This window comes from Odocoileus virginianus, chromosome 1, assembly GCF_023699985.2.
Source record: "Odocoileus virginianus isolate 20LAN1187 ecotype Illinois chromosome 1, Ovbor_1.2, whole genome shotgun sequence".
NCBI lineage: Eukaryota > Metazoa > Chordata > Mammalia > Artiodactyla > Cervidae > Odocoileus > Odocoileus virginianus.
In genome coordinates, this window is record NC_069674.1 from 21,764,878 (window position 1) to 21,777,685 (window position 12,808).

The following is a 12,808-nucleotide window of genomic DNA, read 5'->3' on the forward strand; positions in this document are numbered from 1 at the left end:
GGGAGCGGGGAGCGCGGGCGAGGCGGGCGGCGCGGGCGCTGGGTGCGGGGAGGCGCCCCCTGCCCCCTCTGCCGGCCGCTCTCGGGCGGTCTAGCTGTCAGCCGAGCTCCGAGCCAGCAACGCGAGCCAGGGAGGGAGCGGCGGCGGGCGGCGGGGAGGGGCGGGGGCACCGCAAGGGAGGGAGGCAGGGAAGCGGGGAGGGCGGGAGGGAGGAGAGGAGGACCCAGAGAGCGCCAGGCAGCTGGAGTTTTTGCAGCGCTTGGCCGGGCTTCAATGCACAGCAGCAGCGAGCCGCGGCGGCAGCAGGCAGCCCGGGAGCTCCGGCGGCGGCCGAGCCAGCGGCGGCCCCGCTCCCTGCCCCCTGCAAACTTTGCTAGCAGCCTGCCCGGGGGGCCGGGGGCGCGCCCGGGAGGCCCGGCTCGGCCCGCGGCCGCGCTCTCCGCCGCCGCAGCGCCGGCGGCCACTGCCGCCGCCCCGCGCCTCCCCGGGGAGCAGCCGGCGGCTCCCGCGGCCCCCCAGCCCCGGCCCCTCGGCCCGGCCCGGCGAGTCCCCCAGCGGGGGCGGGGGCAGCCGCGGCGCGGCAGACCGCGGGTGGCCGGGGGGTGGCCGCCGCTGCCCAGGGAGGCGCGCGGAGGCGCGGACAGCGCTCCCCGGCGGGTCCCCGGCGCACTCGCCGCGCCCGGGCAGCGGCCCGACCGGGCGAGCATGGGCGGTGCGGAGTGACGCCGCCGTGCCCGCTTGGCATCAAGGACATTCAGCCCGCGGGGGTGGGGACGAAGGGGGGCGGCCCCGCGTCGCCACCGCAGCCCCCGGGAGCCGCCACCGCAGCTGCTCGGGCTTCGGGGCTCGGGGTCTCGGGGAAAAGGGGTGCTTGGAAGCTAGCCGCATTTCCCGACCTTTCTGTTGGACATTCCGCCCACCCTGGACACCGCCGGAGGAGCTGTCAAGTCTCGCAGGCTCTGATTTCGCCCTCCACTTCCCTGGCCTCCCCCCTGGGTTCCCCGCGCCTCTGTGGAGTATTCGCGTTGGTTCGGGGCTGGGCTGGAGGAGGCAGCCACACGCGCGCACACGCACACGTTCAGAGGAGGGCGAGAGGCAGCGGCCCCAGCACCATCTGCAGTGTCAATGCGGCGCTCCCGCTGAAGCAGGCAAAGCGGCGCTTGCAGGTAAGGAGCCGGGCGGGCGAGTACAGCGCGGGCGGAGATACCCGCGCGGTCCGGAGTCCTAGGCTGCCCCGGAGCCAGCCCCCTGCACGCACGCACACACACACACACACACGCGCGCGCACACACACACATACACACATAGGCACACGCCGCGCATTCGTACCTGTCCACGTCCCACCTGGACACCCACGTAGGTGCGGCGCTGCCGAAGCAGGTTTTCCCGTGTTCTTTCTCTTCTGACGCTCTGGGACTCAGACTTCGCCAACCGGGACTTTCGGGTGGGATTCTGTGCCTTCTTGCCTTTCCTTCCCGGCCAGCCAGGTTGAGGAAGCGATTTTTCCCTCCCCCAGTTCCCAGCCACTGGCATCCCTAGCTGGTTTAAAAAAAAAAACAAAACAATAACAAAAAACCCCCTCCAGAGAAGTCATGGTCTTGGGAGACCTGCCCCAGGTAATCTCTGCTCCGTGGCCTTGGCGCACCGGGGGGTTTTAACGCTGGGACGGACCGACAGATATTCAGACAGATCTTTGGAGAGCGGGGTGGCCCGGCGCACGGGAGGAGGCCACAGAGGCGGATGGGGCCGCAGTTCTGTAGGGCGGTGCGTACGGAACAGGCACTGCGTTTCCCCAGTAAGAGGCAGCACAACCGCCTTTCTGAAGCGAGGCACCGCTTTCCCGGGAATGCGCCGGGGTTTCAGCAGGAAGGGGCTTAAGCCTCGCTTTGGGTGTGTGGCTGGTCTAGAGAGACTGTATGGGGCCGGATACTCCATAGAAGGTTTAACCTACTAGCATCTCCAGTCTGAGGGCAACAGTAATCCTACACACGCCTGGGGCTCCCTAGCCTTCCCTCTGCACTGTGCCCCGGGAAACATGGAGATGCTTTCCCCTGCCTGCGCCTAACACCTGCCACATGCCTTTCGAGCTGTGTGTCTGAGAAATAGAACTAGAAGGGAGATGGAGGACGGCGCACTGCAGGAAGGGAGGAGGGTCCCCCCCACCCACCTTCATGACCACCTCAGCGGTTCTCACCTTACAAAAAGGCCAGGCATTCTTGGGTCTGGCAGCGTCTCCCAGAGCCAGGCTGCTCCTGACATGTGGAACCACAGGGTCTCCAGAAGCCTGTGGTTCAAGGCTCTGTCTCCCTTAAGCTTGTCTTTTTTTTTTCTCCCTGGCTGGAGTGTCACAGGCTGCCCATTTTCAAACTTTTTCTGGAGGAGGTGGGAAGTGATAGGGTTCCCAAAGTTTTTTTTCCCCCCACAGTTCCCATTTGGGGATCAACGACCAACCCGTTCAGGGCTCAGTTGTAGGGAGCAGAATGTGAGATCCATTACAACAGCAGTTTGGAGTTGAATATAGATTTAGCGAGGTTCTGTGTTTCTAGAGCTGTCCCTTTTGGCAAGCTTGTTGGGCAACTTGGCAAGAAATGGAATCAGCTTGTACTCTCTATACAAGATCATGTGTTCAGCGTGTCCTGCAAACCCACCAGTGGGAAAAATATGTTGGGAGTTTTCCAGAACATTAGGGGGAAGGAGGCAACATTCTTTCGAACAAGTGGGCCTCAGTGCTGGGCACAGGATTGGGCTGATTCTGTAAATACTGAAGATGGGTGCTGAACTAAAGGGCTCTCTTCCTACCCCCATCTCTCTGCTATTTTCAAACTTTTTTCAGCTCCTGCAAAGGTCTCCGGTTAGGCTGGGAAGGAGAGAGCCAGACATCCCCCGGAGGGAGATTGTATTCCCCGCTGTGTGCTGTGTGAGCTGCCCTTTGATTGATTGAAAAGGGTAGATGGAATAAAGCAAAGCTCTCACAATGGGGAGAACCCAGTCGGGAAAAGAGACACTATTCTCTTTTTAAGAATGGTGGGTGTGTGTACACGCACCTAGATATACGCGCACCTTCTCAAAGAGCCTTGCTATATGTGGTCAGCTCTTCCAACGACATAACAAAGGTTGACAACGGGGCCCACCTCTATCTATATCTTTGTGGTTATGGAAGAGCCTTAACGTTTCACACGCATGCCCTGTGGGTGCGTGGACAGGGAGATCCCATGTATGCGTGGAGCAGCACATGGTTTTCTACAGAAATAGGGAGCACCAGTGACGATGGGTGGCTCCCAGGTAAACATTCCCTCAGGGCACCTTGAAAGGGCAGAAAGGTGGGGTCCAAGCTTCTGGAAAGGTCTGTGTGCCTTCCAGGGGAAATCTCTGCACATTTCTCTCCTTCCTTCCCCAACCACTTTTCTTTCTTGATTATTTACAGCCTCAGGATCCATCATATTCACGCCAAGCCAGCAGTCACTATGCTGGTGACAAGCTAAACATTTTTTTTTTTTAACGTGGATTCAAAAAATCCCCACACTTTCGGAACTTAGTGTTAGGTACCAATTTGGTTTCTAGGACAAAGCAGGCATTAATTAACATCTGTGTAAAGCTGGCTGTATATCTCATTTTTTCCCTGGCTCTCTGGCCCAGCCCTGGAGCATGTCACGTTCATTGTCACTCTCCCTCTCCACCAGTCCACCGGTAGCCTTCCAGTTAAGTTCTCGGGGTTGGGGGGGTGGCTCCTCATTGCTCAGAAGGGAGTCAAACTAGCTTCTCTGCAGACCCTCGCTGCTGCGGGGCTGTGCTCCGGGCGCCTCTGCTATGGGCGCGCGGCGTGGCTTGCCCGCGAGCCCTTTCTTCTCGCCGGATCCAGCTACTGCTGGGCTTGCCTCTGTCCTCCCAGCCCATCGTTCTGGATGCCCACCGACGCTCGGGCAAACGTTTCCGGAGGAATCCGAGGCCACCAACTTGTTTCCTTTCTGCGTCTCTGCACCTCTTCCTCCCCGCGGCCGCCGTTCCCCGCAGACAGGGAAGTCTGCGCCGCAGAGTCTGCCTATACTTGGCCTCCCAAGCCTTCTAATCACGACGAAGGCTGCTGGGAATTAAGGGAGGGGGGCGGGGGGGTGTCTTTCTAGCGTGGCAGCGGTCCTGAAGTGGAGAGAGCGCTCAGGGGCGGGGAAATCACCCGCTCTTAGCTCCTTTTGATGCAAAAGAAATCGCCGCCCATCTCTCTCCTCCTAGCCAGCTAGGGGGCATTTTTCAGTCGTTTTTCTCCCCATCCTCACCCGGAGAAGCCAATCCACAGACAATGCCACTTCAAGACCTGTTGGGGTGGCTTCAGCGAAGGGCTGTGCTAGGGTGTCTGCCCTGCAGAAAACCCGCCCGAGATCCAGGCTGGGATGGTCTGGGATGCAACACACGTGCTACTCTTTCTAGCCTCTTTTCTCCTCTTCATCTGTGTCCAGCGCTGCCCGATGTGAAGCCAGTTGGGACCCTCGGGCAGTGGAGCAGGGCTCATGTCCCTCCCTTGACACCCCCTCTTCCCCCCCCTTTCCTCCCATCCCCGCCCCTCCCCTTGCCAATCCACCTCGTGGTTTTGTGCACACATCCGCTAGCCCATTCGCCCTCAAATTTGTGGCACTCCAAGAGATCAATATAACATGAATTTAACGACAGCTGGATGATTAAGTGTTATTTATATTTAAGAGCGGCATTTTAAAAAGACGGCGCACTAATAAATCAAACGGCTGTTGCGGAGATGCACGTGATTAGGGTAATTGCCCTGTAGGTTCTGTGGAGCAAGGCTTGGGCGAGAGGAGCCCTGCGGAGGCTACATTTTTAGCAGGTATGCACCCCACTGCTCTCCACCCTGCACCCCGACCTGATCCCCTCTCTTGGTCCGGGCTGACCGGTTTTTCCTTCCTCCCTCCTCACTGCCCAGGTCACAGCTCGCCTTCCAGTTGTGGCAGGAAGGTGTTGTCAGCAGGGAGGCGGAAGGGGGCCCTGCTGCTTAGTGGTAAGCGAGGGATCTTTAAAGTGGAGGGAGGCAGGGGGTCCTCATTCCCAGAGCAGGGACCTTGTTTCCAAAAGAGGAGGCTGCTACCCTGCTTGGTACCAAGCAACTTGGAAGAAAAGCTTCCGGAGTCCCAGGGCAGGTCTGCATGAACCCCCCCATCTCTGTGCTTATGATCATGTGACATCAGCCTCCCCAGGGAAGAGGCTGTGAGGATGTATTTGTCCTTGTGAAAATAACAGAATGAAAAATAATAATAATTAGTGGTGATAATGGTGGCTAGTATTTCCTGAGCACTTACTTGGTAGAGGCATCGTTTAAGGGTTTGCACAGGTTGGCCCAGGTCTTCCTTGTAACAGCCCGGAGGGACAATCACTGTTATTATCCCCATTTCTTCCACCAGAAAACTGAAGTGGGGGCAGTGTTGGGGGAAGGGTAAGGACTTTGTCCAGGATCACACAGCTAGTAGGGGGTGGAGTCAGGTCTCAACCCTAGGCAGACTGACCTGGCCCCTTGTCACTGTGCTGTTTGCATCCTTAGCAAGCCAGGGGGAGGTTTGCGGGGAATGTGCTGGGGTGAGGTTTAGAATATCTGGTTTCTCCTTTGGACCACCTCTGTGATCCCAGGCAAACCTATTCGTTCTTTGAACCTCCACTTCCCCTATCGCCAAATGGGGTTGGGCCTTATCCTTGACTGCCGTTGGTTGTGAAATTTCGAGGATCATTCTGGCAGAGTGCTCAGTTCCTGAGGGTGACTCTTGCCTCATTTGGCAGCTCCCATTTCATCCTGGGAAAAACCTAAGGAGGAGTGAATGAGTGCAGTTCTGATCTCTGCTTTTGACTCTGTGAGGCTCTGAGTCTTACACTGGTAGGAGTCTAGTTCTCCCAGAGGCTGCTTCACACTCTCATTTAATCCTTCAAATCACCCAGTAAAGTGGGGATTATTTATTCTCATTTTGGTGGTCTAGGAACTAAGATGGAATGAATGCCCAAGGCCCCAGTCTGCTATACAGCGCATGGTCTTTTCATTCTTTGGGAAGTATGCACACAGTATGTGCTCACCACTTTGCCAGCTCATTCATTGATTAGCCGTCCTAGGGTTCCAGATTTTGGAAGCCAGAGACAGGAAAGGAATCTTTGCTTGTGAATGTCATAATGTGCTGGGGGCCTGGATCGTATGGTGTTGGAGCGGAGATTCATTGGAAATTGGTGCAAATGGCCTGTGGGTGGGGAAGGTCATTGTGCAGACTTACGGTAAGTGTAGCGCTTGGCCAGGAATGACATCCTGATTCTGAGAAATGTGGGCAGCAAGGCCCTGATGGAGCCTATTCATCCAGCTGGGTGCTGTCCCACCTGGAAGTCGGGCCTAAGCTACCTGACTTGGTCTCTCTGGCCTGAATACTGTAGGGAACATCCACAGGTGATCTGCTGGTGGTTAGTTTGTTTTCTTGTCTCTCCGAGAGACAAACTTTCATTCTGTGTGTTATTTATTTGGCTTCTCCTCCACGCTGAAGTGAGTGAAGCTTCTGCTAAACTTGAGGCGGCTAGAAGGGTGCCCTTGGATTTCATCACCTCCCCTCCGGGCCGCAGCAGGAGTGGCTGCCACCGTTGGCCTGCTCAGACTCATGCCAACAGGTGTGTGCGAGACCTCCAGCATCCTCTTTGCCGGCTCAGCTTGGCTACCCGCCGCCCTCTTCACGGTGCCTTCTCCATGAACCAGGATTCGCAACAGCAAATTGGATTTTGGAATGTTTTGTCACTCCAACACAAAACAGATCACTAGCTAAGAGGATATCGTCTCCGCAGTCGATGTGCTGAACACAGTCTCGTTGAATCAATCCCCGAGGTCTTCCAGGGACGAGGATTTTCATTAGGAAGCGCGAGGAGAGGGGCATCAGAGGACGAGGTCACTGAAATCACAGGAAATGAAAACCAGAGCTGGTCAGAGGCTCTCCTGGTCTCTGCTCAAGTTCGGGTTCGTGTTTGACAGCCTCGTTGAACTTTTCTGCTATGAGCCCAACTGACTTTCCCTCTGGGTAGTGTGGGGCTGGACACCAGAGGGGGAGCAAGCCATTCCTTGGCTTTGGCCCAGAGCTCAAGAGGAAGGGCAGGAAGTAGAGATGGATGTTTGCTTCTCCTTTTGTGGAGGGAATAGACAAGAGGAGGGCCTGGCAGGGCGGCAGCCAGCCCCCCAGAAAGTGGGATTGAACCAGCCTGCATGGAATGCCGGCTGACTTTGCGGAGACGATTAAAGTGGATTTCCTTCCTCCTCATCTCAGTTCTGCTTCCTGAAGGTGATACCTAAAATAGAGCAGAATTTCACATTGCGTACTCTGTGAATAGGTGTTACACATACACAAAGTTTCCATGGCCAAAGAAGTTTGAGAAATCCTGAGTGTTAAAAGCAAAGGGAAAGGGGTTCTTTGTTGCAGGATTTCTCAGAGCCTTTAAACACGTGAACATGCATTGGGAAAACCACAGGAAGTAGATACAATGTGTTGTGGCCCTGGGAATCCCCCGAGATGCCAGACTTGACAAGCACTTTCATTCCTCTACTCCTGTGAAAGAAGGAGTGGAATCTATCTAAAAAGTTTCAGTTGAATCATCATGATAAGTATTAGGTTCTGCTGATTATATAGACACTAGGGTTTCAAGCAGAATTTTGCCAGGTGGGTGGACAGTTCAACTCCAGACTCAATGTTTGGCCCTTGTCCTTCCAAGGCAGCTGAGAAGTTCTCAAGACAGTAGTGAGATCCAGGAGGTGTGTATTTTCTCAGGTTCCTGGATGATGCTGTTGTGTCCCCCTGGTTTAACAGCACTGGTGTTTTGGGGGAAGGCTAGGTTTTGAAGAGGGCTTGCCAGGTGGCTCTCGTGGCAAAGAACTTGCCTGCCAATGCAGGAGACTTAAGAGACATGGGTTCAGTGCCTGTGTCAGGAAGATCCCCCGGAGAATGGCATGGCGACCCACTCAACTATTATTGCCTGGAGAATCCCATGGACAGAGGAGCCTGTCGGGCTACAGTCCATAGAGTTACACAGAGTTGGACATGACTGGAGACAGATGTAGATGATCCCAGCTCTGTCACTTACTAGCAAAGGGGTCTTGGGAAAAAAATCACCTTATGTTTCAGTATTACTGTTTATAAAATTAGGGAGTTGGTCTAAATCAGTGATTTAAAAAGTGTTTATGCAGTTGCATGCATGAAAGCTAAGTCCCTTCAGTCATGTCCGACTCTTTGCTACCCCATGGACTGTACCTTCCCAGGCTCCTCTGTCCGTGGGATTCTCGAGGCAAGAATGCTGGAGTGGGCTGCTACGCCCTCCTCCAGGGGATCTTCCCAATCCAGGGGTTGAACCCGTGTCTTTTATGTCTCTTGCAGCAACAGGTGGGTTCTTTACCACTAGAGCCACATTATGCAGTGGAATTCTCTACGAAGGCAAAGGAATTCTAATGCACAGAACAGATGCTAGATGGGTTGTTCTGGTGCAAGCAATGTAGAACCCAGGGCCTGATACCCTTCTGTTTCTCACCACCCCCAGTCTTGGCCTGGATTCTCTGGAAAGCAGAGCCCAAGGCAAAAGCTGATGTGGCGACTCTTCATTGAGGGGTAGAATCCCAGGGCAGCAAGACTGAGCCAGAAGAGAGGAGAGGGAGGGAAAAAGCGTACAGAGAATGATGTATTACCAAGCCAACCACTGTGCCCGCAGGAAACAACTGGTGGCTCAGGCTCTCAGGATGTAAGGAGAGAAGCTTGATGAGAACATGGTTTCAGAAGAGCCTGGAGGCCAGGCACGGCCAGCATCCATCTGCTTGCTGGGTCCTTCTTGCTGCAACTCTCTGGGCCCTGTTTACCCCACGAGGTGGGAACTCCCCTGCCCCTTGGGGTCATAATGGCAGGTCATTCTGGAGCCTGTTTGGTCAGGCCCAGGGACTGGGCATCCGTGGCTCCCCCACGGTGGGTCTGTAGGTGTAATACCTGCAGGACCCTGACCTTCACCCCTGAAGGAAGAAAAGGAGCAGGAACTTTAGGAGCAGAGGAATGAATGGGGCAAGGTGTCTATAGGGCTTCTCTGGCAGGGAGCAAGCATGGCCAGGGGTTGAAGTTCGGAACTGGGAACGGGGTGGGATGTTAGGTGGGGCTCAGTGACATGAGCAGATACATATCTGCTGCTACTGCTGTTGCTAAGTCACTTCAGTCGTGTCTGACTCTGTGCGACCCCATAGACGGCAGCCTACCAGGCTCCCCCATCCCTGGGATTCTCCAGGCAAGAATACTGCAGTGGGTTGCCATTTCCCTCTCCAATGCATGAAAGTGAAAAATGAAAGTGAAGTTGCTCAGTCGTGTCCGACTCTTAGTGACCCTATGAATGGCAGCCTACCAGGCTCCTCCATCCATGGGATTTTCCAGGCAAGGGTACTGGAGTGGGGTGCCATTGCCTTGCTCTGGGGTCTGTGATAATGGGTTCCATATAAGGAAGCAGTGATTCCTCAGAATAGTCAGTGAACCACAGCAGCTGCTCCAATAAGGCATCATTCAGCCGCTAGAATCATGACTCTGGCCGAAACGGCCAAGCACAGTGTGGTTTACCCAGTTTAAACCCTGAGAAACCACATGAAGAATGCGATCCAGCCAGGTTTCCTGACCTCTAGGGCTTATTGACCAAAGGCATGCCTTCCGCGTGCTGGTGCGCAACTAGCTCAGACACTTCTCTTGGTGGGTGCAGAGGGGCATAGCCGCTGGGAAGCTGGAGGCAGATACAAATGACCTTTGCCTCCTCCCAGTAGTTACAAAATATTGTAACCATTGGCAGACAAAGCAACAGGGGACATTTCTGCATAAAATATTTCCCATAGATCATTGCCTGGAGTCAGTCCCCTCCCACCCCCGTTTTTAACAACCCTTGTTCTTTGATGCATGCTTAGTCAGACTAACTCTTTGGGTCCTCATGGACTGTAGCCTGTCAGGCTCCTCTGTCCATGTAATTCTCCAGGCCAGAATACTGGAGTGGGTTGCCATATCCTCCGCCAGGGGATCTTCCTGACCTAGGGATTGAACTCACATTTCCAGCATCTCCTGCATTTGCCCTGAGCCTAGCTCCTCTAGGGTCTGGTGGAGCAAAAGTTTGATGGCCACACGGTGCTTGTGACCACCATCCCCACTCTCGTCGCCATTAGATAACTGACCCCTGTCTTCTTCCCCTAAATGCACTTGCCCTTAACTACTGATTGATGCAAGGAGCTTGCTGACTTTGAGACAACATCTGTGTTAGCACGACGGCTCCCTGAGGTTTCCGGCTCCCGGAGGGTCGGAACCAGCCCCCCTTGAAGCAGTCTCTTGTGTAATCGGGAACTTAATACATACTTTTTGATGGTGCTAAAGAAGCCGCCACTGGCCATAGCAATGATGAAAATAGCATTGAAATTACTGATTTCTGTGTGCCTTTAGATGACAGGGCTTGTTTGTTACGTCTTTTGAATACTCAGTACCCAGCTTAGGGCCTGTCTTACTGGAAGCAGTCAGTAAATATTTGCTGAGTAGAAAGAATGAATGAGTGGAGGAGGAGAGCAGAGGAACAGTCTATAAATGAGAAAACTAGGGAGTTGAGAACCAGCTGCTCTGGCGGGTGCCTGCTCCCTGGCAGGGGCTGGCTGGAACCACATCAAGGCTGGTGGCTGTTTCACAAGATTAAGATGAACAAAGGCTAGCACAGGCTGAACCCATCAGTCACCCTAGAGTGTTCTGGGTGATGGTGGTTTGGAGGCTGGCAGGTACCATGGTCTTGTCACACTGATGCACACAGAATTGAATTCTTGCTCTCCATGTAAAACTTGCTATGGGTTTAGATGCCAGTAGATTGGGAGAGATGACCAAACTGCATTTACCAGAGCATTCCAAAGACAAGCTCCCCCCACACTCCTGCACCATGGAAAATGCATTCGTGGCCAAGCAAGTCTTGGAAACACTTTATGCTGTGTCCTCCTCTTGGAGAGTCAAGATGCACATTAAAGGCAAAGGAGTTTGGCTATAGAGAATCCTGGTTAGTTATTCTTGAAGTGAAGGAGTGAAAGTGTTAGTTCAGTCCTGTCCGACTCTGCGACCCCATGGACTGTAGCTCGCCAGGTTCCCATGTCCATGGAATTCCTCCAGGCAAGAATACTGGAGAGGGTAGCCATTCCCTTCTCCAGGAGATCTTCCCAACCCAGGGATCAAACCCTGTTCTCCTGCACTACAGGCAAATGCTTTATCATCTGAGCCGCCAGGGAGGCCCTATTCTTAGCCAATCATTTTTTTCAATGGAGGGATCCCTTTGTGTGGGTGTATTTAAACCTGTTGACATTTCTTGGAATGAGTGTTCCCCAGAAAGCATTTTGAGAGATACTGGCCTTCATCTGGAAGCTTTCAGGTTTGAGTTTAGTTTGGAGGAGAAAAATCAGAACAAATTTACTGTTCTCTTAAAACAAGGACTGGTGAGGTGCTGGCTTCCGCTTATCCTTGTCAGTTGCTTTTGGGAATCTCAGAAATGGCTGTGAATTGCTATGAGACATTGGCGACCCTGTGCCTTCAGCTGTATGTTTTCTAAAGGGACCGTTTTAGGAGTGTGACTGCAGTTCTGACAGGTTTGTGGCAGCGTTTCCAACAAGTAGCACTTTTCAGTTGCGCGTAATAGATCAAGATGGATGTCTGCAAGATACGTGAGTAATGACATTCACCTTCTCAATATATTTTTTTCAGCGGCACTTATTGAATAAGAGACTTCAATGTAACTGGCAAAGATAAATGGTCAGAATTAACAAAAAAGGCGTGAGTTATTAAGATACAGCTCCCTAAATTTTGGATGGTTGAAACACATTTTCTCTCAGGGAAGAAACTTTGCTATCCCTGAGAGGCTGAAGGTTTCTAATTAGACTGTAAATCCATGGTTTCTACCATTGGGTAGTGACCCAGAGAGCAAAGCTAGGCATTTCCCATGGGAAGACTTTCACCGGCTAGGATTTGTCTTACCTAAGTAACGATGTGTGTGTGTGTGTGTGTGTGTGTGTGTGTGTGCTTGCATGTCTGTGTGTGTGTATGCTTGCGTGTCTGTGTGTGTGTATGCTTGCGTGTCTGTGTGTGTGCATGTGCATGGGTCAGGGCGGGGGTGGGGTATCACCTCCATGGTCCTTGGCTTTGGCTCACTTGCGGACACTGACTGATAAACTATGTGCCCAATTACAGGGCCTCATCACGCTTTGCCCAAGCACCGTGCTCCTTTTCAACGTGAGTAACAGTTGCTAACACACACTCACTAACAAAAGTCCCCTGACGCCCATTCATAAAGCAGAGTACTGGTGACTCCAGCAGCATTAAACTGTTTGGTGACCGAGTTTAGAATTATAGGAATCGGGGAGATGAATTAGCAGTAAATCAAGTCCCAGCTGAGTTCGAACCCAAGTGCGGCGAGTTTTAAATTAAAAATATCTTGCCATGATGAAGGCGTTGTAAGTCAAGCGCTGGAGCTCTGCCACTCTTGACTCTGGAGGAGTGTGGCAGTCACCCTCTGAAAGGAAAACCCCGACCGCAGCTTGTATTGATTCCCAGGCATTCTGGGAAATTGCCACTTCATTTCTTCTTCATAAACTGTTGACTTTCACTTTTTTTAGAATAGGAGTCCTGTTCGCCGGGACTCAGTGGGGCTCTGGGAACAGGCGGGTGGGAGAGCGCTCAGGTCCAAGGGGGACCAGACGGAGCCTTCTCTTTGGTCCTTCTCAGGAGGAGTCATGTGGAAGGGGGACCTGGGTCCGTGAGTGCGGTGTGGTTTGTTTTCCTGC

General features: G+C 53.6%; 1 protein-coding gene and 1 long non-coding RNA gene across 3 annotated transcripts in view; both read left to right on the forward strand.

The window, feature by feature from the left end:
- The first annotated feature begins 237 nt into the window (after positions 1–237).
- The window catches only part of PLXNA4 (plexin A4), a 472,507-nt gene continuing 459,936 nt past the window's right edge, over positions 238–12,808 (forward strand). Inside the window, exon 1 of one of the 2 annotated variants that reach the window (XM_070465682.1) lies at positions 238–1,166. The gene's annotated coding sequence lies outside the window, so the exon portion shown is untranslated. The remainder of the gene's footprint in view (positions 1,167–12,808) is intronic. The other variant, XM_070465677.1, reaches the window with a different exon arrangement.
- LOC139035279 (uncharacterized) lies at positions 5,955–7,271 on the forward strand. Its single transcript, XR_011487954.1, has 2 exons — positions 5,955–6,252; positions 6,513–7,271. It is a non-coding gene; the product is annotated as an uncharacterized lncRNA (long non-coding RNA).